The sequence below is a fragment of the Canis aureus genome, chromosome 2 (assembly GCF_053574225.1).
Source record: "Canis aureus isolate CA01 chromosome 2, VMU_Caureus_v.1.0, whole genome shotgun sequence".
NCBI lineage: Eukaryota > Metazoa > Chordata > Mammalia > Carnivora > Canidae > Canis > Canis aureus.
The window spans coordinates 2,892,763-2,912,841 of NC_135612.1; the positions used below are offsets into that span (position 1 = coordinate 2,892,763).

General features: G+C 39.4%; 1 protein-coding gene across 1 annotated transcript in view; it reads left to right on the top strand.

Moving 5' to 3' along the window:
* PJA2 (praja ring finger ubiquitin ligase 2) overlaps positions 1–20,079 on the top strand; it is a 285,426-nt gene that overhangs the window by 62,566 nt on the left and 202,781 nt on the right. The window lies entirely within an intron of this gene.

Below are 20,079 nucleotides of genomic sequence, written 5' to 3' on the forward strand. Positions count from 1 at the left end.
TCCCATCTTTTTTTTTTTTTTTTTTTTAAGATTTTATTTATTTATTCATGAGAGACACAGAGAGAGGCCGAGACCCAGGCAGAGGGAGAAACAGGCTCCCTGCAGGGACCTCATGCGGGACTCGATCCCAAGACCCCGGGGTCATGACCCGAGCTGAAGGCAGAGGCTCAACCACCGAGCCACCCAGGCACCCCAGTTTTCTCATCTTGGAATGAAGACGATAACACCGCCTACCCCCAGGGACGTGGTGTGCATGGCACCTGTCGACCCACAGAAGGAGTTTAATTCTATATTTTATTTTTAGTAAACTCTCCAGCCAGCCTGGGGCTGGAGCTCAGGGCCAGGAGACCAGGAGCCTGACCAGCCAGGCCTCGGCCGGAGGCTCTTAGCCGGGGGGACCCGAGGCGGAGCCAGCAGGTGGCGGCTGGCACGCACGCCCAGGGCCACAGAGTCGGTTAACGGGTAAGACTTACTGGGATGGGGACACCAGCTCGGCACCCACTTCCGTATTTTAACCTTGAGGAAGCTCCGGCCAGGAGGGGGTCCTCGGGTGCCCAGCGGCGGGGAGGAGGTGTCTGCTCAGGGAGCCGCGGCCTGGCCGCCGTCTGGGCCTGAGTCTGCGGGGGCTGCTCTGAGCTCCGGCGCGGCTGCTGGGACAGGTGCCCGGGCCGCTGCCACCCCCTCTGGCTGGTTCTGCCTACCGGGCCGGAAGGCAGGCGGGACACGGGGGGCCCTGAGAAGCCGGGGGGCTGGGGGGCAGGCCAGGTTCCCCGCGGCGCAGGACACCAAGGCCCCCTGTCCCTGTCCCCGCCTGCTGCGGGGACCTGTGCTCAGCGTCACATGCTCGGAGTCCTGAGAGCCGTGCCCAGTCCCCAGGGAGTCCCCAGCTCGCTCTGAGCAATGACTGCATTCCTGCAATTATAGCTGGTTTTCTAGAGAGCCGCTAAATGGCACCCTGATGACTAGAAAAAGGTAATTGTCAACCCCACACACCTAACTTCCTATTAGAGAATTACTTAGACACTGGAGACAATCTGGCTCGTGGATAAATAAGTTCATTTCTGCGTTTCCTAATCCAGACCACCCCCGTAGCTCACCCCATACACTAATGCTTGAGCTTCTAACGCTTTCTCTTTTTACTCCTTTGTCCATCCCTTTGTTTTTTTTTTTAACAGCTTGTTTGAGGTATAACTGATGGACAGCCGACTGCTTATATTTGAAGCATACAATTTTATAAGTTTAACATACGCAGACATCTGTGAGGCTGTCCTCACACTCAAGGGAAGGAACTTGTCATGTCCATCACCCACCACATTTTCCTTAAGGCCCTTTGTAGTCCCTCCCTCATCCCTCATATGGTCTTAGGGAGAATCTTGGGGGAATCACTGATTTAGAACTTCATATAAATAGAATCGTGCAGTATATACATAAACAAACCTTTTTCTTGCACCGGCTGTAGGATCTCCAGTAGGGTATTGAGTAGGAGGGGTGAGAGCAGATATCCTTGTCTTGTTTTTGATCTTGCTGGGGAAGCATTCAGTCTTTCACCCTTAGCTGTGATATTTTTTTCATAGATGTCCTTTAAAGGAAGCTTGCTTCTACTCCTTGTTTGTCAAGAATTTTTATCAGGAATAGATGTTGGATTTGGTCAAATACTTTTCCTGCCATCTATTGAGGTGACTCAAAATAAGTTAATTAAAAAGACACATTGACTTTGGGATGCTAAACTAAGCTCGCATTCCTGGGTAAACTGTACTCGATCGTGATGTATTATTCTTCTTATCTGTTGTTGGATTTGATTTGCTACAATTATGTTTAGAATTTTTGCATGTATATTCATGAGGGATGTGGGTTTGCAGTTTTCTTTTCTTGCAATGTCTTTGGTTTTAGTATCAAAATCATGTGCTGGCCTCATTGAATGAATTGGCAAGAATTACCTCCTCTTCGGTTTTCTGGGAGAGTTTTTATAGAATTGGCATTATTTCTTCTTTACATATTTAGTAGAAGTTACCAGTTAAGCCATTTGGAACTGAAGTTACAAGGGGGCAGGGCGGGGAAGGTTTTTAATTACCAAATCTATTTCTTCTTTTCTTTAATAGATATAGGTCGATACAGGTTATGTGTTTTTCCTTGGCTAAAGGAATACCTTGTCGTTCAAGGAATGTGTCTGTCTTATCTAAGTGTCTTAATTTATTGGAATAAAATGATTTATAATCCATTATTCTTTTAATATTTACAGAATCTATGATGATGCCTTCTCTTTCATTTCCGATATTCATACTTGGTGCTCATCGATTACATTCATTTAATCCTGACTAAATGGCATTAGAGATTTATCAATTTTATTGCTCTTTTCTAAGAAATGGCTTATGATTTCAGTTATTTTTTTCTATCATTTTTGGTTTTCTATTTTATTGATTTCTGGTCCGATCTTTATTATTTCCTTTCTTCTGTTTACTTTGAGATTTAATCGGTCTTCTTTTTCTGTTTTTTTTTTTTTTTAGGGTAAAACTAGAGAGCATTAATTCCAGATCTTTTCTCTTTTTTTAATTTCTATTTTTTAAATTTTTTAAAATTGAGGTACAATTGACATATAACATTATATTGGTTTCAGGTATACAATATAATGGTTCGATATTGGTATATATTGCAAAGTAATCACACAACAATCTATCACCTTACATTTCCTCTTTTATAGTATAGATGATTAGTGGTATAAATATCCCTGTAAATGGCATTGCGCAAACTAAATTTCTTTTTCTTTTTCATTTGGTTCAAAAATCTTCCTAATTTCCCTTTTGATTTCTTCAATTACTAAGAAAGTGATATCAAACTGTTATCGCAGCGCTGGTACCTCAGTCGGTTAAGCACCCAACTCTTGGTCTCAGCTCAGATCTTGATCTCAGGGTCATGAGTTCAAGCCCTGCTTTGCGCTCCTTGCCTGGCAGGGAGCTTAAAATAAAAATAAAATAAACTTAAAAATAAAAAATAACTTTAGAAAATATCTGCTATCACTGTGGATTTTTCTGTTTCAACTTGAAGTTTTATAAGGTTCTGCTTTCTATATTTGATGCTGTTATTAGGTTCATTGATGTTTAGGATGGTCAAGTGATCTCAAACTAACCCCTTTATTATTACAAAATGATCTTTTTATCCCAGCTAGTATTTTGATGTTCTGAAATCTACTTTACTTGATAGTAATATAGTAGTAGTATAGTAGGTAGCCGTTACTCCAGCTTTTCTCTATTTAGACTTACCTTGGTATGTCTTTTTCCATCCTTTTAAATTTAATCCATGTGTGTTGTTATATTTAAAGTAAGCTTTTCATAGGCAACATTTATTTGGCTCTAACAATCTACCTTTTAATCGGATGTTTAGATCATTTGTACTTAATGTGATTACCGACATGGTTAGATTTACATATATCACCTGGCTATTTCTTTTCTATTTTTCCCACCTCGTCTTTGTTCTCTTTTCCTCTTTTGCTGCCTTATTGTGGATTATTTAAATTTTTTATGATTCCAATTTATCTCCTTAGCTGTATTATTAGCTGTCACTCTTTTGTTATTTTAGTGTTTGCCTTAAGGTTTATAGTATCCACTTTACCTTATCACAATCTACTTTCCATTGACATTATACTATTTCACATGGGGTGTGAGAACCTCTCAGCGGCACACTTTCATTTCTTCCTTTGGGGTCTCTGTGCAATAAGTGTCCCACATTTTACTTCTCACATATTGTAAGCTACACACTTTGTAATTGTTTTTCCTTAAGCAATTACTCTTTTAAAGGGTTTTAAATAATACAGAAATACATTTTAAGTATTTGCTCATGTAATGACCATTTCTAGTGTTATTCCTTTGGTACATCTTTATTTCTATCCACCTGGATGCTCTCTTTAAAATTTCTTGTAAAGATACGTCTGTTGATAAATTCTTTTAGCCTTTGTATATCTGAAAATAATATTATTTTGCCTTTGTTCCTGAAAATTTGTTGTCCCTAACCATAGAACTCTAGGGTGAGAGTTTTTTTTTTTTTCTGTCAGTATTTTAAATATGTTACTCCACTGTCTTCTCACTTGGTTAGTTTCCAGTGAGAACTCAGTCACCTTTATCTTTGTTCTACTGTATGCAACTTAACTCCTTTCTCTGGCTTTCTCTAGTTGTTTCCTTCATGTTTCTTGTGTCTGAATTTCATGGATCTACAGATTTACAGTTCTTATCAAATTTAAAACGTTTTCAGCCCTTACTTCCTCAAAAACTTTTGTCCTACATGTTCAGCTTCAGGACTCCAATTATACAGTATATGGCTGCTTGAAGTTTTTCACAGTTCAATGATACTCTCTCATTTTTTTTTTTTAATGATCTTTTCATGGGACGCCTGGGTGGCTCAGTGGTTAGTGTCTGCCTTCAGCTCAGGGCATGATCCCAGGGTCCTGGGATCGAGTCCCACATCGGGCTCCCCACAGGGAGCCTGCTTATCCCTCTTGCCTGTGTCTCTGCCTCTCTCTCTCTGTGTCTCTCATGAATAAATAAGTAAAACATCATTTTAAAAAATTATCTTTTCTCATTTTCATTTTGGAGAGTTTTTGTTTCTATGTCTTGAAGCTCACTAGGCTTTTCTGTTTCAATGTTTAATCTGCCAATAATCCCATCTAGGATATTTTGTATCTTATATTATACATTGCAATTATAAACTCTAGAATTTTGATTTGGGTCTTTTTTTTAATATCTTAACTTTTTGAACATATGTAATACTGTTGTGCCTGTTTTAATGTCCTTATCTGCTAATTCTAATATCTGTGTCTGTTCTGTGTCAATTTAGGTGGATTAATTTTTGTCCTTATTATGGTTCATATTTCCCTGTGTCTTTGCATCCCTTGTAGTTTTTTATATATGCCAGATCTTGTGAATTTTACCTTTTTGGGTGCTGGATATTTTTGTATGCCTACAAATACACTTGAGCTTTAGTCAGAAATGTAATTATTTGGAAATACTTTGATCCTTTCATATCTTACTTTTAATATTTCTTAGACAGAACTAGAATAATGTTCAGTCTAGGGATATTTGTTTTCCACTACTGAGGCAAAATTTTCTGTGTACTGTATTTAATTCCCCACAAAAACCATGAGGTTTTCCAATCTGGTAAGAACAGACACTATTCCCAGCCCACTGTGAGCACCAGTCAGTTGCCACTAATATTTTTTAATGTTTCTTTCTCTTACCTCAAGTAGTTTTGCACATGCATGCTCTGCTCACACCTCAACTGAGGCAGACCCTCTATATATATCACTAGAGTTTTTGCCCCATGCACCTCTTCCCTCTCTGATACTCAGCCCTGTGATCACCAGTTACCTTGGGGTCTCTGGATACCCAGCTCCATGTCTGCCACTCTAGGGAGTCACAAGATCTAACTGGGTTTCCTCTCCCTGCACAACAGCCTGAAAAAACCTTCAAGGCATTAAGCTGAGGCAATTCTAGGGTTCACCTATTTGCTTCCCATTTCTCAATGTTGCCTTATATCCAGTGTTTTGCCAACCATCATTTCATATATTTTGTCATTTTTTGTTTCATATGGAAGAGTAAATCTGGTTTCTGTTACTCTGTATTGGGTAAAAGTGGAAAACCCCACCATTTCTCCTTAAATGTACTCTAATTATTTCCATTTAGATGGCACATAATATAGCCTCCCACCATTAGGTGTAATCTTTTGAATGCCTGGGATGTGGTCTTTTGCATTTCTTTTTTGTAAGGATCTTTGGGAGTTACTTTAGAAATTAACAATATGATTTACAATGTGTTGTATTCCCCTAAGGTCTTTGTTTCCTTTCTTCACCACTTAGCTGATGCCCCTCTTCCAGTGGGTTCCTCCTTTAACATTTGTTACATGCATGTCAACCAGGCTAATTGTTCACAGCACCAGATCTTTTAAGTTGTTATTGATTTTCCTCATCACTTCAATGAGAAATGTATGTATGAAACAATTTATTTGATTAAGTGTGTAATCGTTGATGTCCTTGTCAAATGTACAAGGACATCAGGTAGATTAGGAGACAAATTTCTGAATCACATAAAACATGACAATAAATACATTAAATATAACTAAAACTAATATTTATTGAGAACCTGTTATTGGCCAAGTACTGAATGGCTCTCCCCACCACTCACACACATTATCATAATCTTATAAGGTGATTAATAAGGTGGATGTTTTACAAGTTAGATATCTCCCACTCCATTTTTTGCAGACAAGCACATTGAATTTCAAAGAAGTTAAATAATTGCTAAAAGCCATTAGGCCAAAAAGTAATGTAAATAGTATTTAAATTCAGGTTGTCTGACCCCAAAGTCCAAATTCTCTCTTCCACCATACTGGTCCAAGAAGAAATCAACCTGTTGCTGATTGTTAGACTTTTCTACATTTGCTCACTAGTGTGCTCAGCTATAGAAAGACACATTAAAATCACAAAAGCAACTGAAATATCAAAATCCTTCAAGTAGACTTTTTATTAATCCCTTTATATATCCTTCTTTCAACCCAAGATCCTTTAAGCAGCAAATAAATCAACGACTACAAGTAATAAAGGCAGTGAATGAGATGAAGTTCGTTTCTACTTAGATAAAGGTTTATTTGGATTATTTAAGGTTACAGTCAGCTCCAAAATAAATGCCATATGAATTAAATACCTAAGAATAAAAATCAAATCAGTCATAAAGTGTTAAAATGAAATATTACATAAATTTTGAAAACCTGGATTTGGGAATTACCTTCCTAAATGAGAAGCAAAATCCAGAAACCATAAAGGAAAATAATTGGCAGATATGATGACATAATCTTTTTTGTTCCATCTGTACTAAAATTTTTCAAAAACTCCAAAAACCCTTCTCAAGCAGCAGAACTGGGAGGAAATGTTTGTGACACTTGTAACAAAGAGTTAATATTCTTAATTGGGGGCAGCCAGGGTGGCTCAGTGGTTTAGCGCCGCCTTCAGCCCAGGGCGTGATCCTGGAGTCCCGGGATCAAGTCCCACCTTGGGCTCCCTGCATGGAGCCTGCTTCTCCCTCTGCCTGTGTCTCTGCCTCTCTCCATGTGTCTCTCATGAATAAATAAATAAAAAATCTTTTAAAAAATATATTCTTAATTGGGCCATCCTCAGCTTTACTCCCTAATTGTTCTTAGAATGCATTTCAAACTGAGATGCTTGTGCTGCAGAGAACTTTGTCTTCCAGGCCACCTTCTTCTGGCTAAGTTCTTGGATCTATCCTCACCAACTTGAGGATACCTAGAGTTCCTAGTATCCTGAAGAGAGTTAAGCAACTTTGGATTGATATTCTGGCTCTGCCATTTACAAACTACATGACCTCAGACAAGTCATATGACCGCTCCAAATCTCAGTTCAGTGGCCCAAAGGGGATAGCAACAGTATTTAAAGGGGATAGCTCATAGTATTTTTATGAGAATCACTTAGTTTATCAATGGTTTATAGTGAGTGGTAGCCATTGTTCACTGTTACAGCCTCAGTGCAAAAACAAATGGCCCACACAGACACTCAATTAGAATGTGTTGAATAGATACATTATACAAATTAATAAGAAAAAGATATTCCATAGGAAAATAAGCAAATGATATGGTAGGAAATACACAGAAAAATGCAAATGTTTGCGCACACACGGGGAAAGAGGCTCTATCTTAATAGTAAAGATGCAAATTAAAACAACAATAAGTTATCATTTTTTTAACCTTCCACTTTAAATGGCTGATCACAGCCAATGCAGACAACATTGTGGAGAGATCTTCCTATACTTGGTTGATGGAGTAGATATTAATAAAATAGCCCTAGGAAAATATTGGCAATAGTCTTTAAAATGAAATGTACATAATCAGCAATCCCACTCCTCAGATCTAATCTACAGAAATAATACATGTGTTTGAAAAGATACACATTTAAGGCAGTTGCACATTGTTTGAAATGGAAAAAAACATTACAAATAACCTAAATGTCCATAGATTGAGAACTACCTAAAAATAGTGATGCATCCATGTTACTGACTAGATCTAAAAGAAGTTCATGATCTATATATTTTAGGGATATATGTTTAAAGAGAAAATAAGGATCAGCATACTAATATTTGTTGAACACTTATGTGTTAAGCAGTGCAGTAAGCAACCTACTTGAATTATCTTATTTAGTTTTCAGCACATAGACAGCCTTTGTGGACTTCAGTTTCTTCAGATGTAAAATGAGATAGAACCAGATAAGCTCTAGGATCCTTCCCATCCTAGCTCTAAAATGCTACTTCCACTAAAATACTATTTTGAGAGCCGTCTAGCTTTGAACAAGGCCAAGCATGAGGATGACTCTAGGAGATGAACAGTCAAATTGGTGTCCATTCAGTGGTTTCTGCCATGGAGACTCTGGTACATGAGTCACCTCCCGGAAGACCTTCACAAACTTAATCTCAAATGCTAAATGAAATGAGGCCGCTGATAATTGGTAAAGAATGACTTTCTTATATTACTTACGAACTGGCTTCTCCTGAAGCCCACCTTACAAAACACAGTGAGCTCAGGTGTCCTGGCTATGGACACCAACCACGTGCTCTCCTGAGTGCCTAACCGTAGGAGCAACTCTCTTCACTGTCTCTCTACTTGCACAGAGACTTGCTTCTCAGTACTCCTGGGACTGGCATTCGTCACTGGCACCTGGGCAATGGAGAATGAGAGAAGTATGAGAAGCAATGGCATGCCCCTGGCAGATCTTTATTTTTGGTCAACTCACCATCTATACCAGGGAGTGAAAAAATTGAATCCTCTCACATCTGTCCTGTGGAGAAGGAGCAATTGTGATCTCTGAACATGTATGAAATAATGTGAGAATGTAGGAAAGTGAGTTGTAAATGCAAGATTTTGATCAAATATTCACGTTTCTAGAAAAATTTTTTTAATATATTTTGTGGAAATTCATCGAAAAGGTTGCTTTTACAACTGCCCTAATTTTACCTTTTTCTTTCTTTCTTTCTTTCTTTCTTTCTTTCTTTCTTTCTTTCTTTCTTTCTTTCTTTCTTTCTTTCTTTCTTTCTTTCTTTCTTTCTTTCTTTCTTTCTTTCTTTCTTTCTTTCTTTCTTTCACAACAGAGTTATATTCTGTCCCTGGATAAGCGTCTGATAAAAACGATGTATTTTTCAGCAGGTACAAATTCAAAGTACAAAATAAGCTCTGTTTTTTGCCTACTCATGAGACTCTTTATCAAGTAAAAATACTTACTTGAGTAATCATGTCCCAAACATTGCCTCTTTAGTTATGTTATCTATTGGGATTTATTTGGATACGGTTAGTAGCACTGGTGTGAAAATAGCCATTAGGGGATCCCTGGGTGGCTCAGTGGTTTAGCACCTCCCTTTGGCCCAGGACGTGATCCTGGAGTCCCAGGATTGAGTCCCACATCGGGCTCCTGGCATGGAGCCTGCTTCTCCCTCTGCCTGTGTCTCTGCCTCCCTCCTCTTTCTATCATGAATAAATAAATAAAATCTTAAAAAAAAAAAAAAAGAAAGAAAGAAAATGGCCATTAGAGAGACTGGAAGAATTGGAATCACCTATTCCAAGAAAGGATTAAAGCCCACTTCCAGCATATGTCAGGCAACTGGAGCATTAATTTGGAAATTGATAATTGCTTGCTTCCAATATTAGCAGAGAGAAGCGTACCCTCTTATATCGACTACAGTAAACCCCTCCAAAAATGGTGTTAATAATTAAAAGCTAAAAAGAAGGAGAGGGAGGAAGCTAGATCACAGGTCTGTTTTACTCTACTGGAAATTTTTAACTGTTTTATATACAGATCATTTCTACCAACCCTGACTCTCACAGCAACTATTAATATGCAGATACTATATTGATAACCAAGTGTCTACATTATGCCTAAGGCTGGTTGCTGGCTTTTGAGTTGAAGGCTGAATAAAAGCCAATAAAATCACTAATAAACTAACACTGTACCCGATAGGTTTCTTTCCAAGGGTAATAGGGTGTAACAGAAATCTGTAATGGACTGGCCATGCCTACGGCCCACCTATTCCTCATGTAAAATATTAGCTTTGAGAACTACAGGGTGTAGATCAAATATTTGTCTAATTTATTACATCTGTGTATTCAACAAACTGACAGGTAAGAGATGTAAACACGGAGCCCTAAAATGAGACAGAGGCTGGTGGCCTCCTCTACCTCTAACAGTGGCTACAGGACATGACCTTTGGCCGCAACAAAGAGTTTGTTGCTACTTTGGAATCATAGCCAATGGTCTGTTTAATAACTCACCATCACCCAACATTAGTCTCACCGAAGAGGGTAAAATACCTTGTACACCATTTGTGTGCCCCTTGGCTCCACAGGCCAAAGGCAGGGCTCTCTTGTGTTTTCTGGATTGTCCATTCCTCAAGCTTAGGAACAAATCCCAAGAACAGAAAGGAGTGGATGTTGGAACACCAATAAAAAATAAATTTATTATTAAAAAAAAAAAAAGGAGTGGATGTAGGGCCAGAGGAAAAGCTGGATGACACACGTGAACTATTTCAAGTAAAATTTGTCTTGAGAGGTGATGTGTCCTCTTATTCTTATTCCCGTGAGTGAATTCCTTCCCGTGGGGCTTCTGTCCTTTGCCTATTCCTAATGATGTTATTCCCATGAGGCTCCCCTGTTACTTCTGAGAAATCCAGGTATACCTGGTCTGGGCTCTTACACTGGGATCTCAGACATATAATAAGAACCATTTCCCATATTTGAATTATGAAAAGGAGAATAATTGAAGGAGATGCCAGCAACTACTCATTTGTTTCTGAAAGAGCTAAATTTCTTTTTTTTTTTAAAGGTTAATTTATTTATTTGAGGGGGAGTGGGCAGAGGGAGAAGAGAATCTCAAGCAGACTCCCTGCTGAGCAAGGAGCCTGGCACAGGGCTCCTCACGTGGCTCCATCTCACAAGCCTGAGATCACAATCTGAGCCGAAACCAAGAGTCAGACACTGCACCACCTAGGCTCCCTGAAAAGGCTCAATTTCTAATTGAAAAATTAGTGCCTCTCTTAGCCAACTTGCCTAAATAGTTCTTCTGCTGAAGAACTATTACACATGCTCTTTTTTCTTTATTTAGAAGGATCATTACTCTTTTATTTTCTCCCTTCCATTTCAAACATAGACTCTTCCAGAGGTGCTGAGAAGGTTGATCTGTTACATTCCCCTGTGCTATCGACTGTGGGTCCATTTTAGAATGGAAAAGAAAGATACAGCCATGCTTCTGTCAGAAAGGAGAGAAAAAAAAAAAAAACCCAACAACCTCCAAAGACTATTTCTGAACTTAAGCTTTTATTTATGTATGTTGCATCATCCAAATGATTTCAATTTGAGATAGTATTTAATGCAGAAAATTTAAAACTATCATATTTGACATTTTAAATTATGCTGATTGGCTAACATGCTTTAAAACATCAAATAAGACAGGCATCAGTGTTTGACAAATTTTTGAGCAAAATATATTGTGTAAAACAAGTGAAAGGGAAAGTGTCAACAAATCTTTTTATAAAATTTAAAAGACAAATGTACAGAATTGCAGTAGGTATATTAACTCCATGTAGAATTTAAAGTGACTTTTTGTGGTTTATAATCCTTTTAAGATTCAATCTGGAAAATTGCTTTGGAACAATGAAAACATGAAATCAAATCATAAAGCAGACTAATGGATAAAGACTGTAACATAAATGGACATATTTTATCCTGCCTGTTCAAAATGAGAATACATTTCTAAGCACAAAGAAGAGCCTGCATTAATTTGCCTTACAATAATCATTATTTCCTCTGCGAAATTTTAAGTTATTTTTAAACTCTAATCTGATTGTATTTTTTTTTATTTTCACTATTGCTTACTGGTTCAAGGCTTGTATACACACATACTCGCACATACACACCATAAAAATAATCAAAATCATATAGATATTGATTGGCATAAAGCCATGGGTGTTACAAAGCAGCTGTTTGCAAGGACTCGATCATATGTAGGACAATTAGGGCATAGATTTTACAATGAAATTACCATCTTTGAGCTTGAATCTACCAATAATAAATGTCTGCCAGACACAGACTAGATAAAGCAAGATCAGAAACCACATCTTCTCATTGAGCTTTATTCATTCACCATTTCTGTGCAACTTTTCAGAGCACATTGAAATTCTCTGCTGTAGTCACCATGTGATTGGGTTTTAATGTATGGCAGCGTATCCCAAGGGCAGAGCAAATTATGCTACCTGAACCCTTTATCTGTAAGCAGCAATACAACAGGGTGATGTAAAATAGAAGACAGATTTATTTAGACATAAACAATGTAAAAAATATCATTCGATACAAGAAACATAAAATCCAATATCCCAGTAAATCTAGCTGGCAAGCCTTACCTTATTGCTAAATGATTGCACAAAAGAACAAACTTTCTTTAATGTTTCCAGGTTGACAAATGCAATATGTCCTGTCTATAGCCCCCTAACTTTGTCAGGAGCTATAAAGTCCTCTCTTGGGTGCCAAAATTTCCAAGGAGGTTCACAGGATTTCAGAGTCTATCCTGTTGCAGCTTACTGAGGCTTCGGCTTTATATTTGTCCATGATATTTTTATGAAAACAGCCCGCCACTACTGGAGTAGTATTATAGAGTTGCTTATACTTTACCTTAAAATTATTAATCAGTTATAAAAATTATCTGGGGATCCCTGGGTGGCGCAGCGGTTTAGCACCTGCCTTTGGCCCAGGGCGCGATCCTGGAGACCCGGGATCGAATCCCACGTTGGGCTCCCGGTGCATGGAGCCTGCTTCTCCCTCTGCCTGTGTCTCTGCCTCTCTCTCTCTGTGTGTGACTATCATAAATAAATAAAAATTAAAAAAAAATTATCTGGTCCACTGCATCGTAAACATTAATGTGTATGTATGCTTATTACCTAAGGATCTCGTTAAAAAGCAGACTCAGAATCAATTGCTTTGAATGAGGCCCAGGATTCTTTGTTTGGAACAAGTTGCCAGGTGTAGCCAACGCTGTCAGTCTATGGGCCACACTTTGTGTTGCAAACATCTATATGACCCCATTTACTGAAGAGAAACGTCTTTCCCTAAGTGGATTTAGAAACTTAAATTTCTACAGATACTTAGGACTGTTGTGTTGGAACATTTACTCAACTCTTACAATGTGTCAGGATAGGAGAGGACAGTAGGGATGCGCGATAAGGCCACCAACCTGCCCTCACAGTGCTTAGAAGGATGGGGAGTCAGGGCAGAGGAGAGGAGGCCTTCTGCAGAGCTCGTGGCTGGAGCCAGAATCCGTGCTACCTGAAGTCCAGTCCGTGGCCCTGCAGAGCCTTTGAGGCTCTTGCATTCTTTACAGCTCTCTCACATCCTCTTTACCTTCTCCCGTCATTGCAGGCCTCCCATTTCTTTCAGACTCTGTGGAAAACCCCTCCATTATGGAGGCCTAGTCAACAATGACTCATCATTCCCTGATAAGGAATGGAAATATTATCCTGTAGGCAATGCGGCATCGTTGGAGGGTTTTAGCAGGAAAATGGCACTAGAAGAACTAGAGTTTTGTCTGTATTAACTATTATATCAGCAGCACCGAGAATACTATCTGGGAGTAAGAATTCAGTAAGCATTTATTGAGTGAAGAAGTGAAGGAGTGAATGAATGAATGTTCACTTGCATTTTGGATACACTACTTTAAGTGAGAGGAATAGACTAGGGGAGAACGACTCTTCTTTTTTTTTTTTTTAAGATTTTATTTATTCATGATAGAGAGAGAGACAGACAAACAGACACACAGGCAGAGGGAGAAGCAGGCTCCACACAGGGAGCCCGACGTGGGACTCGATCCCGGGTCTCCAGGATCACGCCCTGGGCTGAAGGCAGCACTAAACCGCTGGGACATCCGGGCTGCCCAAGAACGACTCCTCTTTGTGAATGAGTGAGAATGGGTTGCCTGGCTCTTCCGTGCCCCAATACCAAGCCCTGCGGCTGACACTGTTGTCTAATCTCGGGAAATCCTTCCAAAAATCAGAGAGCAGTAGCTACAAACCACTTATGACTGGATTTGAACCCAAGGCTCTCTGACCCCAGAACTTATGGGTTTTTTTTTTTTTTACCCACTACTACTACAAATGCATATGACATATATGACACTTCTACAGTGCTGGGCAAAACAAGCATGTGTTAGGTGTGAATGTAAAATGGCAACAGGAAGTGTGGCAAAATGATTAAGCTGAACTCAACCTTGGGGATCAAACAGACCTGGTTTCAAATTCTGCTTCTGTCACTTAAGAGAGAATTGGACAAATTAATATACCTGTCAGAGTCAGATTCCTCTTCTGGAAATGGCAATAACACCCACTTCACAGGACTGTGTGGGAGAAAAAGCACTATAATGTACAAAAAGAATTTAGCAGAGTACTTAGCACATACCCACTGTTCAATAGAACGTGGAAATCATATTATTTATTGTTATTGTTGTTAATAAATGTGCTTAAATTGCTTGAAAAGATATATAGACTAAAGAAAAGAGGAACATTATTTTCAGTGAGGATGTTGTGAATAAGCTAGAGATTTCTCAGAATAAAATGCAGGACAGTTTATTCCTGATGGCTTAATTATAGCCCTGCCTAAAATTGCTCTGTAGTCCCACAGTCTTTGTTTTCTCAGCTAAATAAAGAGGGCAATCATAATACTGACCTACTTCATAAATGTCATAAGGAATGCCAAACTCGTGTCTAAAATAGTTTGGAAAATGCAATGTAACATATACATTCTACCTAATAATTATCTTTTCCTCTGAGGTCCAATTCAAAACTACTCTGGTAAAGCACCCGCTGAACAGTCAGTCTTTCTCTATCAGGCACTTGTCAATCCGGTACAGTGGAAATGCCCCCAAATGGTGTAAGAATACATTTTGGGGAGTTTCCATGGCAACCTATAGACCACTTTAGTATGCCTTAAGTCTGCAAGACTCAGTTCTGTTGCAGTCAAGATAATCAATCACAATATCAGACCAACTTGAAGAATAGTTCAAAACAATTTCCATTTTTATTGAGAACATCATACTTCATATAATAAATTTATTATATCTTTCCCCATAGTGTGCCTTTTACCTTATGTGCAAACACAAATAACCTGCTCCATCTCATAACTATCTCACCATTTATACCTAACCATATCTCATATGTAAATATTTGTCTCTTAAACATCTCTTATCTGTGAAATATTTTCTTGAAGATACCTGCCAGACCAACATTTTAGAATACTGTCAAATTTCTCTGTGTTTGGTGCAAGACCAAATGAAAATCCGGCTTAGGATTCTATTTGCAAGAAACACTGGATGATCATTTGATGAGAACTGCATAATATTTTCTTTGAACTTGATTTTTAGTTAACCTGATCGATCATTTCCACTCAAAGTTCTAGTTATACTGAAAGAAATCTAGGACAATAAAATATTTAACATAGTAACAATACATTCTCCTAGCTTAGTAGAAGGTACAATTAAGTTGTTCTGATTAATCACATGACAAATAGGAAGACTATAAACCACAATGAGTGCCAGCAGTCTACGTGCTCAAGTAAAAAGAAATAATTACATTCAAACCACTGTTTAACTTCCAGGAAAATCTTTCCATCATTCAATAAATTATGCCTTTAGAACACATCTCAGTTGCACATCTCAGTCCACACTGGACAAATACTAAAGCCTTTGTGGGCTGCTTCAAGTACTGGCCTGTGGTTTGTGTATCAACTTTAGACTCCTTCCCCCGTCCCCCTGGAAAATCCATTGGGAATAGTTGCAAGAGCTTTCTCGCTCTTCTTACCCGTCTTAGAAAAAACAAACAAACAAAAACAAACAAACAAACAAAAACCTACCAGATTTGAGAACTCTGAGAGTTTTTGTGATATTTATATAACAAGTTGAAAAAATAGTTCCCAGAATTTTTTTAAAAATGTGTTTTATAAGGCAGTTGAGGCAAGAAAGTAGACAATATTTTGGTATCACTCAGGACCCTTTGGTTGCAGCTCTAATGATTTACGTAGAAGAGAAATAAGTGGCATAAATGAGAAAATTGAAGGAAAGCCTTTAGAAGGAAAATAAGCAGTTTCTTGGGGGTGCAACTGTGAGGATGAATCAAATCCAGCTAATTCAAATGCTGGGATAGAACAGCTGATTGGTCAGCTTAGGTCCTAAGGCCCTTCTACCAGAACTCCAGGGCACTTTGATTGACAGTTTGCCCAAGGTGGCATGTGATGGGTATGGGGAGGAAAAAATCTAGGCACTACTAACAAAAGAAAAGGGTATTGAGAATAAGCCAAAACAGGTCCGAAGGATTGTACAACTAACCTGGGGGCTCCATGCAGGACAGAGAGCATCACATGGCGGTAACACAAGCCTTGAAAAAGCAGCAAATGACACCTAGAGGAAAGGCTGAGAAAGCAGAAGCAGCCCCCGAGGTCCAGATAGGTGGCACCAAAATGCTGTGTGGTGTACAGAGTGATCCTTTCCTGCAGTCCCACAAATCTTCAGAGAAACTCCAAAAATCATGATGGGGGTCTGCATTTCTTGTGGAAGGAGAGGACGCAGTTCTGTGAGAGTTTGGTGCAGAGAGCAGAACGTAAACATCCAAGGAAGATTCAGCAGGGAAACCCAAAGGATCCCTGGAGAAATACAGCCGGAACTGTACCGAGACTGTAAGTCTGATAGGTGATGAGACGGGTTACAAATGCCTTGCAATGATCATAAGGAATTGCCTTTATTTGGGGAGAGGTTTGTGCTTATCTTTGTCATTATTTCCAAGTGGGTGCAGATCCAGAACCAACCTCCAGGGACTTAGAGCCTGGAAACAGTGTTCACCCAGGAACAGTAAGTTTTAAGTTAACATCAAGGACACGCTTGAGAGAAACGGGGCAATATTTGACTTTAGAGACAAGGAAAGGAACAGATTCTCTTGAGTTCTGTTGGGTCGTAATGTGTAAGTTTTGAATGGATGCGATCTGTAGAAAACTATCTTTGTGAGCACAAGCTGAGGGGAACCCCTCTACCTGCCCCCTGTCCAACTATCACCATCATGCCCCATTCACCCTCAATTATAAGAATGTGGAAATTGCCCTGATTGATTCTACTCTCAACAAAATTCTGTTTATTTCATGTGTTCATACGAAATGCATGAATTCTCTTCCATTTAGTACAAGGGACACTTGACACAATATCTGTCATGGGGATTATCTGCTCATCCAACACACGTGGAATACATTGCAGAAATGGGTTCCTGAGTGAACCTATTGGCTCTCCATTTCTGAAAACTATATGTAGACAACCTTCCACTCTGATAGGTTTCAGATGCTAAGATCCAACCTTTTGGACTGAAGATACCTTCACTATTTTCTTTATTTTATTACACCTAATCATCCCACTAAGTGTATGCTAAAGTACATCGCTTTAAAGTTCGTTAAACTAAGCTTGGGTATTTTAAAAAGGCCCTTTGTGATTCCTTCAATTAAGTGTAGGATGTCCCCAAAATACAGGAAAATTCCTGATTTAGGGGCATTCACTTGGATGAACCAAAAAATTACACCAGGCTCTTTTTAGTTCTTTCATTCTATGAAATCTGAGTACTACCATGTAGCTTCTATTTGATTAGAGGTGCATTAGTCTCGGCATTTAGAAAACAATGGTTGAATGTTTATATATGGAATGAAGAGAAGAGCATTCAGATTGGTCAATAGAACAAGGACAAGCTCTTTTAAAATTTATCTCAAGCACTATTTTTAGTGGCCTAATGCTCTAGTTCTGTTCCGTCATGAATCACACACCAGGTTTTCAGAGCGAAGAACCATTGAACGGTGCCTGATTATAACAAATTCTTCTCTTTGCTTAAAAAAAGTATCTTTCAAAAGCATGTTAACCGTATCTTCATATGAAACCTGCAGTTATATACAAAAGTTGTTTCATATTTTCAAGAACACTGAAACTTTCTAGATGCTAAACTTGCTGGGTCTGTCCTAATACTAAGACATAAACTATCTCTGAATTGGAACTGTGGTCTGTCCAGGAAGACCATACTATTCCCTAAAGAGTTTTTGAAAGCCCAAGTGACATGTTCATCAAGGCAGCAAGCCTTGGAAAAGGAAGTGTTCCACCTCGTTATTGCAAATCTGTACCACTTAGAGTTACCTCCACTGAGGCTGGACTGATTCTTAGTCTAACTAAGAAGTGGTCCAGGGTTGGACCAATGTATGTGCTGTCACAAATGGCCTAATAATTTGGCATGCCCTCAGGTCTATATTTCTTAAATGTTATTTTAATATTTATTTGAGTGTGAAGGAGTAGGAAAGGAGGGGCTGGAGGCAGCCTTAGTCCTAACTCTATTTCTTTAGGCAATTCTATTCCAGCTCAGACTTGTATCACCCGGTAAGCAAAGGGACACCCACCCAGGTTTTTAATCCGTTTCTCACCATCTGCTGTTACTCATGCGTACTTCTGATATAGCCTTGATGTTAAAAATATAGAGCCCAATATGACACAAAGAGAAAACAGTGTTATTCTTTTCCTCACTGTCCCTTAAGTCCTTCCTGTGGGCTAGTTCTTTCCTTGCCAATAGATGAAATCCTGGTTTTTACGTTCATTTGTAGATAAAGTCTTAAAAGTCCTCCAGGAACTTCTAGGCAAAGCAAGTATCAATAATTAAAATGTCCTTCCGAAGGGCAGCCCGGGTGGCTCAGCGGTTTGGTGCCTGCCTTCGGCCCAGGGTGTGACCCTGGAGACCCGGGATCGGGTCCCACGTCAGGCTCCCAGGATGGAGCCTGCTTCTCCCTCTGCCTGTGTCTCTGACTCTCTCTCTGTCTCTCTCAAGAACAAATAAATAAAAATCTTTAAAAATAATAATAAATAAATAAAATAAAATAAAATAAAATAAAATAAAATAAAATAAAATAAAATAATGTCCTTCCGATACGGTAGTCCCACTGCTGGGGTTGCATCCATCCTGCAGTCTGAGTGTTTAAGGCACAGCCCAAAGCAGCCACTTTCTAATGTAACCTTCTTTTATCTACATATCAAGGCTGACTTGGGCAATAGCTTTACTCAGCACCCTCATAGCCTTGTTCTCGTGTAGGCCCCATAGCCAAGGCTTGACCAGCCTGATTCAAGACTTGGCTCCATGCCCTGTTATTCCTCCCAGAACAAGGGGAGATAAGCAGCCTGTGAAGAGTTGCCCAATGCAGTTTCTCATCTGCCTTCCTGTCTTGTGAGAGGCTGCCACAAGACCATTGCTCATCCACCTTCCTTATTTCTGCTGAGTGCAGGGCTTTCCACCCACTTCTCCCCTTCCTCCTTCTGGTACAGATGTAGCTTCTGTGAAAGTTTATAAAACTTCTTGGCTGTTATTTAGAGTTGGCTTCTCGGAAGCAGACTGGCTACTTCTCTTACCATTCCTTTGATTTGGTGTCATCTCCACCTGTGTCCCGTGGAAGAGAGACATGGGGAGCTGACATCGTGGTGCCCTTGCTTTTGCCATGTAGTAAGAGTCTACCTGAATCCACTCGGGCTCACTCTCACATTGCCAGTTGGCTCTCTGAGAATGTGGCAAGCCTACCTGGCAGTTTCCATAGTGACCCTAGGGAGTCCTACCCACCTCCTGCTGCTTGAAAGCAGCAAACCAGCCACAGTCTCTCTGCTTTATACTCTTCCATTCTCTGTTCACTACAAACCTCAGGGATGTAAATCAAAATTTTTAAGTAGTTTTCCTAAAGCTCTTCTTCCTTGAGGTAGATATAAGCATACCCCACCACTCCGACATTGCCACCGACAGGATAGCCGCCAATACTCCAACAGCTTCCTCCAAAAAACCCTTCCTTGACTAATGTCTTCAGTCCGAACCGGTTTATATTTTCAGAATTGGCCTGAGCATGCAAAATTGGCCAACCTTCTTTGCATGCTGGCTTAGCACTTCATTTTGGAATGTGAGCACAACTCGACACCTATCACCTATTATGTTATTCTCAGCTTTTGAAGTGTAGGCTTTAAAT